The sequence below is a fragment of the Schistosoma mansoni genome, assembly GCF_000237925.1.
Source record: "Schistosoma mansoni, WGS project CABG00000000 data, supercontig 0041, strain Puerto Rico, whole genome shotgun sequence".
NCBI classification, from domain to species: Eukaryota; Metazoa; Platyhelminthes; class Trematoda; order Strigeidida; family Schistosomatidae; genus Schistosoma; species Schistosoma mansoni.
Window position 1 is genome coordinate 340,762 of NW_017386027.1, and position 13,974 is coordinate 354,735.

The 13,974-nt window shown below is 36.2% G+C and overlaps 1 non-coding gene across 1 annotated transcript; it reads right to left on the minus strand.

The window, feature by feature from the left end:
* Nucleotides 1-5,242: 5,242 nt before the first annotated feature.
* Nucleotides 5,243-5,317, minus strand: Smp_tRNA_01847_Pseudo_TTG.1.1. The gene has a single exon. It is a non-coding gene (tRNA).
* Between the last annotated feature and the right edge of the window lie 8,657 nt (nt 5,318-13,974).

The following is a 13,974-nucleotide window of genomic DNA, read 5'->3' on the forward strand; positions in this document are numbered from 1 at the left end:
AAGTATCACTTGAAGAATCATTGAATTCTCATTTAGGAAGAAGTTCCCTAAAACTCCTACATAAACTGACCTTTTTTTCGGTTGATATTTGATATTCAGTATGGATATTATTGTTTCATTTCAATTTCATTCTATATAACTTTAGAAATAATTGAACAGATTGATTTTGATGTAGGTTTGTTTTGTGAGCTCGATGGTTTGGTCTTGGAGCTTTCGTCGTCCTTCTGAACGACATCATCAGCACACATTGAACCCCAATCAAACATTTCATGACTTGTATATTGAGATATCGAATAGTCATCTCATTCTATGTTAGATGCATTGGATAGGATATTTTGATGATGGTTATATGGGAGAAAGAAAAGTACTCGCTTCTATTCTTTGGACTGAATTGTTTTTAATTCAGATTTCATTAGGAAACTGTACATTTTGTTATCGCATCCAAATATTTCGAAACTTCATTGATGATTGTCATTGTGTTAACTGATGTGATTATTATTATTACTTTAATAGTTGAAATCATGAATCATTTGAAGGTAGACCACTATGAAAAACATGGAAGTACTCGACGAACGTTTCGTCCTGTTGTCGGACTTCCCAGCGGCGCACATTCACGATCCTATGATAGTCTAGCTTCAAGAGTCTAGCTACAAGAGTTTTAAAGCATTTGGTTTGGTAATTCTGTATGCATGGCTTTGTGATAATAATAGTAAACAATAAGAATTCATTGCCAATGTTCATTTTGATGATGATTCAATACTAAAAAATATCATTTGAAAGGTACAAAAGTTATTGTTATAGACTGAATTTGTCAAAATAATGTATCACTATTACATTAGGCACTTGATTTGAATTATAAACAAAGATGCCCAGAAGTGGAATCCAGTTTGACGCGCGTCACTTCGTCATATTTGGGACTCGTCAATTGGATGTACCTGCATGCTTGTGAATTAAGGCTATATTGAGGCAATACGCACAGTATGCACATATGGCCAATAAGAGACTGACCAATTGCAGTCCTAAACATCAATGCGAAGATTCAAACAAACAATACTAAGTGAATTTAAACTTCACCTTATTGTACAAGGAAGTGGCTATCAGGACTCAGTAGATAAGTGGATAACGTGATAGCGTTTGAAGCGAACCGCACCGGGTTCGAGTCTCAGAGTGAACATCAACACTGAGATGCAGGTACATCCAGCTGGCGAGTCCCAAATAGGACGAAACGCACGTCAAACTGGATTACATTGTTTACCACTATTCATCTTTGTTTAGAATAATTGTGAATTAAAGCAATATCAAGGCAATACACACAGTATGCACATATGGCCAATAAGAGACTAATCAATTGCAGTCTTAAACATCAATAGGAACATTCAAACAAAATACCACCTTGCTGTTTGAATTAATTATTTAGTTATCATCAATTACTTCTTTTTTTCTCATTTCATTCAGCAAGTCAAGTAAATAATTATCTTCATAGTTGAAAGCGTGAGTCAATTGAAGCTAGACCATCGAGGAAAACCTGGAAGCACTAGACGACCGTTTCGTCTTATTGTGGGACTCCTCAGTGTCAGTGCGCATCCACGACCTCACCTCACGAGATTTGAACTCAGGACCTACCACTCATGTAACCAGAGTTTGATTTCTTTAAATTCTCAACTGTTGCATAACTTTATCTATATACTTGAAATCGTGTAATACTCTTTCTGTATCTGTAGAAACTACTTTATTCCTCTAGTTTGTGTGTGAACTCCTGTTTACTAAGTTGGTTATAATCAATAGATATCATTATTTTCTGATCATTATGATGTGTGGTATTCAGGATCTGATACTGATTCACAATGTGTTGCTCATAAGGTCCCCAAAATGACTAATGATAGAGAAGGTAAGTTTGAGGTGGAAAGTCTGTATATATATACAGAGAGTGAGAGAGACTTGGATTTATATATTTGATTTTCAACCCCTTAGAAAATCAATATCTCTGAGGATTTCATGAGAAAGACATAAGTAAAATGTGTTTTGGATTGTGGGAAACCTCATATTCTCTAAGTCAGATCTTTGTAGTACGTCCGACACCCGTACTTCACTGGCCTGCTGAGCCATCTACATCCGATGTCCGCTCAGCAGCCGCACGTCCCACTGCTCATCTCTGTCGACAGCCCCTGCTACAGCCAACGACGCCCCGCTAGAACACTCCACTTGACGTCGCCTCTCCACACCAGACTGCTCCAACTAGCACCTCGACTCCAGAACCGTAGCGGCGTCCGCAGAACAGCAACCTTCCCCCTCCGGGTTGGCAGCGACACCAAATGTAGTGAACAAAACACAGGTGGGGACAATCGGATATATTTAGACACAAATTACAGACTATCTCAATAAATTCTGGTAATCATACAACAAACAGTTAATTTGCAAAATAACAACCAATTGTTTCAATCTTCACTGTTCATTCTGTAAAAATCAATCCATCTTCTCTAATTCCATTGTCCATGCATTTTCCTACCAATCGCGCTTCATTTCAATTCTCTCCTTATCGGTCTTCTGCTAAAATACATTCTATGTCTGACCATCACCATAAACTACTTATATGGATATAAGTAGACCACACCACACCATTACTTAACAATGTTGAGTTCAATGCTATATATGATTGTAAATAGATTGTTAGGTTTCGTCTTTTCACTAATAGCGGGATTTGTGGCTAGCAACTGTGTAGCAACAATTTAATAACTTTTTTAAAATTATGCATAACCGACTCACTCCCTACATTTTATAAGGTGATATGAGATTGAACTGTTTGATGATCTGAAATCACGATCTCTCGTAATTTCTTTTAAATCTCTATCCTTTAAATATATTTGTCTTTTTACAAAATTCTTTAAAAAATTTTCACAACATTATTATTCTTCTCTCTTACGCTTGTTACCCCTCGTGGAGAAACATAGACCGCACACCAGCATTCTCCATCCAACCCTGTCCTGAGCAATCCTTTCCAGTTCTTTCCAGTTAATATTCATCCTTTTCATATCGGCTTCTATTTCCCGACATAATGTGTTCTTTGGCCTTCCTCTTTTCCACTTCCCTTCCGGATTCAAAGTTAGCATTTGACTCGTGATGCAGTTTCGTGATTTCCTCATTGTATGTCCTATCCACTTAGGACGTCTTTTCCTAACTTCCTCTTCAAATAGAAGCTGTTTTGTCCTCTCCCACAGTATTAGACAGTTGCTGATAGTATTTGGCTAGTGAATGTTGATTATTTTGCGAACACTATTAAGTCAATTATATATTTGAAGTTAACATAATTTTATTTGTATTTTTCTTGTTATAAGTAGGTACAATATGATCAGATGATTAACGTCATGGATTGTGGAATTATTCTTCCATATGAATAAAGAACTGGTCATTTCACTCTGGTATAGATAAGCTCCAAATTTGAGCACATTGTGAACACTGACCCTTAAATCAAAAATAGACTTAGAGTTCAAATTTATCTATAAGACAGATAGAAACTTTCCAATGACAATAAGTCCTCGACTCTTTATCACTACTGAAGTCTTAAATATACATTTATATATCGGTTTCATTAACAATGCTGGGAACTTGAGTCTTTATGTGGAGAAGTCAACTGTCAACAAAACTATGAACCATGCCATTTGTTAGGAATATCTTTACATCAGTTTATGTATGTTATGTAGTTACTCTTTTGATGGAATCTAAATGGAATCTAAATGGACTTTGAGTGCTTGTAGATAATTTTTGGCAGTTATTTTTGAATGACAGGAACATCTGTGTTTATAGTCTTCAGTTTTATTGGGTGTTCACCACTATTCAGACATTACTACATATTCATCATATAATTATTTACACTATTTTGACTACTTAATCATTTCAGTAGTATAAATGTATAAACACATTAGTTCAATCTTCTTACACACTATAGTCTCATCAACTCGCATGTTAACTCAATTTGATACATAAACCCAACTGAATTAGAATAAATTACTCTTGTGATCGCAGTAAATGGAAACTTCATTAATTTTTTAAAGTATGGAATTATCGTCATGTTCAAAATGGAGGCAAGTATAGGCGGGTATAGGTAGAGTGGTTGATTAGGCCGATCTCCGCCATTCACGTTAGTACATGAGATGGTTGCCATGATCCGGAAGGCACGACGAGGACGTGTGAGGCTTCTTCGACACTAGGGCGTACCTGAGAAGATAATCAATATCATACGGAATTCCTATAATGGATTAAACTGCAAAATCGTGCATGGAGGACAGCTCACGGACTCGTTCGAAGTAAAGACCGGTGTCAGGCAAGATTGCTTACTCTCACGTTTTCTCTTTCTCCTGGTGATCGACTGGATCATGAAGATGTCAACATCTGGAGGGAAACACAGGATACAGTGGACAGTTAGGATGCAGCTGGACGATTTAGACTTTGCAGATGACCTGACTCTTTTATCACACACGCAACAACAAATGCAGGAGAAGACGACCAGTGTAGCAGCAGTAGGTCTCAACATAAACAAAGGGGAAAACAAGACTCTCCGATACATTGCAGCGTGCACCAATCGAATTACACTTAACAGAGAAGCTCTGGAGGATGCAAGAACCTTTATATATCTGGGCAGCATCATCGATGAACATGGTGGATCTGATGCAGATGTGAAGAAGCGGATAGGCAAAGCAAGAGCAGTATATTTACAACTAAAGAACATCTAGAACTCAAAACAATTGGCAACCAACACCAATATCAGAATTTTCAATACAAATGTCAAAACAGTTCTACTGTATGGAGCGGAAACCTGGTAATATTGGCTTATTATCCAGAGTGATTAGATAGTAGAGAAGATTTGTATCTCAGGTGGATGACTTCGATGGAGTTTTGTTCTCTAAGCTGGATAGAAGTTTACCCGAAGTTTGTGCTGATGATGTCAATCAGAAGGACGATGAAAGCTCCATGATCAAACCATCCAGCTCAGAGAACAAAACTCCATCAAAATATTATATGCTATAAATTCACTTATTATTACTTGTTTGAATCTTCCCAGTAATGTTTAGGACTGCAACTGATCAGTCTCCAATTGGCATATGTGCATACTGTGCGTATTACCTCGATATAGCCTTAATTCACAAGCATTATAAACAAAGATGGATAGTGGGTAGCAGTGGAATCCAGGCCGTGCGTTTCGTCCTATTTGGGACTCGTCAGCTGGATGTACCTGCATCTCAGAGTTGGTATTCACTCTGGGACTCGAACCCAGTACCTTTCGCTTCAAACGCCATCGCGTTATCCACTCTGTCACTTAGTACTGATTATTATTATTATTATTATTATTATTATTATGTTTGTCTCCTCTTCCCCCCTATTTCCAGGCTAGTTGACCTTTTATTTTTTGACTTTCGGCTAAATCATAACAACTTTCTAATCTATGATATAGATTATGACATTGATAATGACGACCAGGAATGCATTTTCTGGCATAGTTCCAAATAGCAGTTCGTTATTCTATGATATCGTAGTACATTCTATCTGATCTTATTATCATTAAACGAGGTGATACATGAGCTGGGAATTAATGATGCTATCCAATACGGAATAGAGTGTTTGTTTTATGAAATAATATTCATTTCTTTGATCTTTGCTCGTAAGAATCATTACTCAGTCAGTCAGTCAGCTATAACGTAGGACCAGACATACATATGCATCAGTCTAAGTTGCCATACCTCATTAGCGAACAAGATGAACACTGGATTCATAGGAATAGTTAGTTTACTAAAAGTCTGTAATATAAAATAAACGGCACAATAAAACTCCTGGAATAAAGACACTTGGATGATCCAAGTTCTACATTCCAAGACGATAGTAAATGAAAGAAACATTTACTGAAATAAGACCTTAACAGAAAGAAATCTAGAGAAAAGATGAAAGATTAATGAAAGATAAGTATTTACAGATATGAATCATTGTATGTAATTTATGTGAATAGTACTGATGTAAGATCAAGTTTTTTGACTAGGTGGGTATGAAAAACTTAGGATTCTAGTAACTCACACAAGTAGTTTCAATATAAATGACTACATTTCATGATGATCATCTAAACTGTAACTTATATTGGTTTTTAGAGTGGACTCAACAGAGGTAACACTGAGAAGAGAGGCAATGGACAGCCATCTCATTTCACTTTGGGATTCACCATCACCAGTGGTGTTAGTTGATTGCCAAGATTAATTGCTTGTTGGCTGAAGCTGCAACTGTGTTTCATCACATGGATTCGAATGGTTATGAACTTTTTGCGAGATATAAAGGTCATGAGTATTGCTTTTAGACGGCGGCTGGGTACTCGCTGATGGGAAGTCTTGTAGTACGATGAGATGATGGTCTGGTGTTATTTGATTTTCATCAGTACCTCTACTGAGATCATACCATAACTGATGCCACTTTCAAGTTCATATGAGTATACACGATGCTGATAGTCATTAATGATATGTGATACGTGTACTTTTACGTGTTGTACTTTAATCTACAGAATACTTTCTATTCAGATAATAAGTCATCATCATATAATTGACCTTATTTGAAAGAGATTTCATAATTTTGTTTTTGTTTAAATGAACAACCGTTTCTGTTTGCTTATATAATTAAGGACAATAACAAGCCTGAATAGAATTGTTGGTATAGTTTAATTACTGACCTACATTAACTCATTTATACATTTTTCACTGTATATTGATAATAAAGTTTTATATTTTCATAGTTGAAAGCATGAGTCAATTGAAGATAGACCACCAAGGAAAACCAAGAAACACTGGACGGCCGTTTCGTTCTGTTGTGGGACTCCTCAGCAGTGCGCATCCACGATCTCGCCTCGCGAGATTCAAAGCCAGGATCCACCAGTCTCGCACCAGGACATTTAACCGACATACCACTGAGCCGGCATCCGATGGTGTGTATGTCTAACTCCAGGTAATCCCTGGAGTTCTAGTGAGAAGCAGTGACTAGTGGAGTTCAAACCACGTCTGTTGTCAGATAGGAACTCACTGAAGACAATTGGTTAATGATTGCTCAGTTTCGTGAAATGGTTGAAGTTAGACTTAAATACTAGCGGATGCCGGCTCAGTGGTCTATCGGTTAAGTGGTTTATATATTATGTATAGTGATTCATTATTAAACCTTTAAAAAAAGGAAAATGCATTTCGTCCATTGCTGACACTGTTCACCTAGATTTACCTAAACTTTATAAAGTCATAGTTGTTTCAATTCACTTAGTATTGTTTGTTTGAATCTTCCCATTGATGTTTAGGACTGCAATTGATCAGTCTCTTATTTGCCATATGTGCATACTGTGCGTATTGCCTCGATATAGCCTTAATTCATCAAGCATTATAAGCAAAGATGGATATTAGCTAGCTGTGGAATCCAGGACACTCGTTTCGTCCTGTTTGGGACTCGTCAGCTGGATGTATCTGCATCTCATAATTGTTTCATTTGTGACATTCACTACCGGTTACTACTATGTTATAATTAAATGATTTAAACAAGAAAAACCACTGTGTCAGAAGGAGTTCATAATCGTCAGTTCACGATAGATACAACATTCAATAGAGAAAATGATTCATGGATTAATACTTATTGTTAATATAGTGAACATTTCAAACTAGAAGAGATAAAAACATGTTGATAATGGGAACATATTTTACTGAGTGAAAGCTTCACTACCATATGACACTGTTGAATACCCGGCTCCGTCGTTTAGAGGTTAAACGTTTGCGCGAAAGATTAAATTTTCTGGGTTTCAATCCTGTGTACGGGATCGTGGATGTGTACTGTTCAGCAGTCTGATAGTGAGATGGAACGGCCGTCCAGTACTTCTAAATTTGCATTGGTGGTCTAGCATAGATTGACTCATGAATTCAAATTTGTAAATGCCCAATTTAACTCAAGTATTTAGAAATATCCAGCCAAGTTAGTTTTCATACATAGAAACTAACCTCATCTAAGGTTAATCCTTTTTACAAATATGACTTCTTAACATACTGATATCAAAGATGAGTAAATCAATTTATAGTTGAAAGCAAGTGTCAATTGAAGCTAGACCACCAAGGAAAACCTGGAAACACTGGACGGCCGTTTCGTCCTATTATGGGACTCCTCAGTGTCAGTGCGCATCCACGACCTCATCTCGCGAGTCGAGGCATTCTACAAAACCCCTTCTGATTAGATCAATTTATAGATCTGAAGGGGTTTTTGTGGAGATTTCAGTGTTTTCATAGTTGAAATCATGATTCGATTGAAGCTTGACCACCATGGAAAACCTGGAAGCAATGGACGGTCGTTTCGTCCTATTGTAGGACTCCTCAGCAGTGCGCATTCACGACCTCGCCTCTCGAGATTCCGACCCAGGACCTATCAGTCTGGCGCCAGAGCACTTAACCGAGAGACCACTGAGCCGGCATCCAACGGTCGTCCAGATCTTCCAGGTTTTCCATAGTGGTCTAGCTTCAATTGACTCATGATTTCAACTATGAAAATAAATCAATTTAACCTAATCTACAATCACTATAGCAAATAGAAACGATACTGATGTATGGAATTCTTAAATGTAGATAATGAGTTGATTGAAATGGAACTAGTCTTGATAATCCATTTCACTGAGAGTCAATTATGAAATACCAAGCCAGTGATTATTCTAAACTTTTGTTATTTGAATAATGAAAAGTAGTTTATTGTTTTTTCTTTAACAAGAAGTTCAAGGTTATTGTTCAGTAGATGGAATGTGGTCAACATTTTAATGAATGACACGTATGTCTTATTCTATTTGAAGTCTATCCGTTGGATGTACCTACAACGCATTGTTTGTTTTTGGTAGCTTCAGGCCTCGAGCCTAGTAACATGCTACTCAAACATCGATTCGTAATTCCTTTTTACTACTAAATCCGTTAACATTATGTTAAAATTGATAATAACTGTACAGTTGGATAGATGGAGAAGACAGTTAAGGGATTAACGTAATGATGATTGAATGAAAAGATGTTTAATTAGAGTTTTGGTGACAGTATCAATACTAAGAACTCCGCCTGTAGTTCTTCTAGAGTTACTGCCGGTCTCAAGTCCGGATGAAGGAAGAGGGTTGAGCATGGGGTTAGCGACCTCATCCCGTAGAAAAACTAACTCGCTAAAAAAACATTAACCAAAAATCAATACTAAGATGACGTTATATTAAACTGGTGAGTTCCAAATAGGACGAAACGAGCATCCTGGATTCACCTCTGATCACATTCCATTTTTTTCTATATAAATCTGTGTTGCAAATAGTATATCAAAGCGATCCGCACAAGATGAAAGTTTGCTAACTAAAATTAAAGATTTCGTTCTTCTTATTCTAGTAGATTTCTTCCTTCAACACATGTTACATCGAAAGACAATATCATCACGGTAGTCTACACAAGGTCTACAAGTCATTTGATTACCGCAATTACAAATAAAAGAACCTTTTAATAGTCCCATTTATTGTATCCGCTTAATTGTCAAGTCTTCTCAGAAATCCTCTGTAAACCGATCGTACATAAGTATCAGGCAGTGAAATTGGTTCTGTGACCTTAAAATTCCTCACATCTTGACTGACTCAATCATTATATATAGCCTTTCCAGTTTTGTCTAGTAAAGAGATGTTCAATCCTTTCCGGGCTTCCAGTGGTTGTCTAAACACATTCAATGTCTGATATAAAAACAGAAATACTGAATAACCTCCATAGTCGTCTTGCGCTAATCAATAACATTTGTCATTTTTAAGAGTGGTCTCCGTCCAGTCACTGAACCTATTAGTTTTGAAGCAAATAAACTAGATCCCTTTAGGTAAAGACAGCATGGAGGATAATAAAGCTATAGCAACTGTATATTGTCTTAGGATCATATATACGTAACATAGATTCACTCGAAAGTATCGAATCATCGAATCATTGCGTTTATTTTTAATGTCCAAGCTAATAGTGTTTTACTATATATGTAAACTCATTTATTGTCGTGGATTACCAATAAAGTAGCCTACACATACTTTGAATTACCAGTTGTGGAAATATTGCAATGCATGTCTTTGTATGACACAGTTATCTTAAATTAATATCTATGTATGTTAGCCTAGACCACCATGGAAAAATTGGAAGCACTGGGCGGCCGTTTTGTCCTATTATAGGACTCCTCAGCAGTTCACATCCACGATCCTGCCTCGCGAGATTCGAACCCAGAATAGGACGAAACGGCCGTTCAGTGCTCCTAGGTTTTCCATGGTGGTCTAGCTTCAATTGACTCATGATCTCAACTATATAAAATTACTAAAATCTCCACGCTACCCCCTTCTGAGGACTATTTAAAACTGACTGATCAATGAATATTGACCGAGAATTTTTTACTAGTCTTTAGAACGCTTATCTACTTATACCAATAAAGTTAAAATGTGAGCACTAATGTAAATGACCTGGTATCATGTGCACTATGTAGAGATGTAAGGTGATTTGAAATAGCCGGTAGGAAATCGTAGACTCAAGTTTTGATCTAGTTGTCAATGATATACAACAAAATGTATATGAAATCGTAAAGGAATTCAAGCTTTGTACAATACTGAAACTCATATTTATGACTAATGAAGTTGAATGATGTGGATTAAATGTATCAACCATTTATATTCCCGGCTTTGAACCACTCGTAAATGTACTCAACTATGCCAAACGATTTAATTTCAGTCACATTAACAAATAGAAACGACTCAAGTCTGTTCAAGATTGAAAGATGTTAACAACAATTGATTGATCTTTGGGTGGTGATCAATGTCATGTGTGACAAGTGCTTCTTAGTACAGATCGAATGCTATCGATCAATCAATTGTGATTACATCTCCATCCTACAGGAGATCGGTCACTGCTCGGAAAGCTCAGCGGTAACGTCTCTGACTGTGAAGCTGGGTGATACGGGATCGAATCTGTCAGGAAGCACCAGTTCCCTCAAGATTACAGGTACGCCTTGTTGAAAGATGTTGTTATATCTGTCTATTCATAAAACTTGTACTTTATTTACTCGGATAAAGTAAACATTGAAAATCTGGTTTATAAGACATAGTGAAGTAGTTTAGATGAAGAAACATTTGAACTAAAGAAACCAAAAGGAATCAAAGATTTCAATGCATCTTTGACTGATTCTGAGCTAAATAACACGTCTATAGCTGCAAATCGCTGTTATCATACACTTCTCAACCAAGTGATTTTCGTTTACCAACAGGGCTAATATCAACAGTCAATCACTTCATAACCTAATGACGTATTATGTAAAACGTACAACTTTCATGTCAATTGTTGAATTCATAAGTTGATCTAAGCTACACCACCATTGAAAACCTGGATTTACTGAACGATCGTATCGTCCTGGTATCGGACTACTCAACAGTATGCATCCGCGATTCCACAAGTCTGAATCGGACACAAGACCTTCGGTCTTTCGCGCAAATGTTCAACTTAAATACCACGGAATCGGTGTTTATGTTTAACTTCAATAAATCCTTGACTATGTGTAAACATTCATCTATTGTCTCATGTGGATAACTGACTCGAATCCACACGAGCTTATTAATAATTCACAATATAAAACGAACAACTTTCATGTCAATTGTTGAATTCATAAGGTGATCTAAGGTAGAAAACTATTGAAAACCTGGACGGCTCTATCGTTCTAGTGTGAGATTCCTTAACAGAGCGCATCCTAAAGATATTCAACGCACCACCATGAAGGAAACGAGTTCGGGATTCAAATTGTAAAAAGTCATCGGTTCAAGTATTTGCGGTCTAAGTCGTGAATACTTATAATGACTATTATCAATCCTTGAAATCGCAGACCGAATAATGTTAAGCCATTAGTAAAAAACCTAGATGTATTGGATGACCATTTCCTCCTAGTATGTGATTACTGGATAATGCGCACTCATGATGCCCTTAGGTGGACCATCCTATGCTTCCACGCTTTCAAAGGTGGTCTAACATTGATCAGTTCATGATCTCAGAGAAACTCAACAGTCTAAATAACCCGATACTGATGGCTTTATCACGGCTAACGATTATTATTTTGTCAGTGATTCTGGAGACTTCCTCCTAGAGATCTTCATCAATGTAGTTTTGAAAGGCATATCCTAACGCTAGTCAAAGAACCACCATGAAGGAAATTCAATAAACCCAACAGAATGGTTTCCATTTTCCTCAGTATATACATTCATTCACTTTAATCAAATAAAGTAATCATCAATCTAAAAACAAAACTTACGGATTGTTCCATTGGGAATTGACATTTAACGAATGGGGATATTTATGTACTACTGAATTAAATGATTGTTATCATCATCAGCAACATCTTGTACAAGATCATTCATTGTTGAATGAACAGTTTATAAGCAAAGATAAAGATGATACTTTACATGTATGATGATTGTTTGACCAGTATTACAATAAAAATCATTATGGCAAATCCTTTTACATATATATATATAGAGAGAGAGAGGTATATAAGCAAGTGTCTATAATGAATAGTTTATGTCAATATCACTGTTGTTTCTCATTCAAGAACTCTTCATAGATATTAAGGTGAATATGATAAGATCCAATCGTATATAAGAGAAGAACTACTTTCATTAATGAAGATGAATACTGTTTGTTGATCGCATTTTCATCCGCATCATCATCAGTGGTGACCAATACGTGAATTTTTCACAAAGAGGCTAATACACCAAAATAAGAAATACATGAGTATATAAAGTGTGTGTGTGTGTGTGAATGTACAGCTTCACAATTTAAATACGTTTAAATTGAAAAATCAATAATCTAATCAATAAGTGATCCAATGGATGGTTATTGTTACTAAGAGAACTGTTTCATCTATTAAGAAGTGTTATTGAAAGGTAACTTATGAGAAAAGATGATTTACAATGACCTAAATGAAGAGGTGAGTATCTATGTGAGTGTGTGTGAATGTTGTTATTTCTATAATGAACAGCTACTTTACTAATAGACTTACATATGATCACCTTGTTTCAATATTAGGGACACCTTACTACTATTAACATTATTATTAGTAGTATTAGTGTCTTCCTTCAATTACATGTATGTATGTGTGTTCACTCATAAATCTGTCCATTACTTTACTTTTACATTTCTTTGTCCTTAAAAATTTATTTCTAAGGCAGATCCAACAGTAATGTAAAGTTATCATTAATTAGATATAAAAACATTACAGAACCTAATATAAATTCTACATGATTTCAGTGAATGATCAGCTGAAGTTAAGGAACAGATGTGCATTTCGTTGTTCTTTGAGAAGCGGAATGAAGACACTGTTTCAAATGTTATTGGCACAGTATGCGTGAGCGGTACTTCGAAGAACTGGTCAATATATAGGTTTCCAATCTCTAGAATGACATTGAAATAGTAAACTGTAGCAGCATATATAAAAAAATAATAAAAGTAAAAAGAGCAACAATCCTGGGCTTGAGACCGGCAGTAACTCTAGAAGAGTTACAGGCGGAGTTACAATGGATGATGGCCTATTAATATCACAAAGTAACTGAATTTATAAGTATGAACCACTGAATTTCAGATCAGTATACTAGTGGCTGAGGGCTCATCACAAACCTTAATCATCCCGGTTTCAATCTCTGGTAAAGTCTTAGATACTCGCTATGAAGTAGTTTCATTGTAGCACTAAACAATCACTCAGAGTTTTCCTAATTTAAATGGGTGTATAACATTTTGGAACGTATTTGAGAAACAGTGCTTAGATTGAATAATGTTTGAGGTTGACAAATATGAAGTCGAATTAGCCCTGAATGTTTGGAGAATAACGTTTTTCTCTTGGGAAATAGCATGTTGTACATAAACTATTACTTAAATAAATGAAGACGCCGTTTAACCTACAGGCAATAATGTAGTGTGGTCT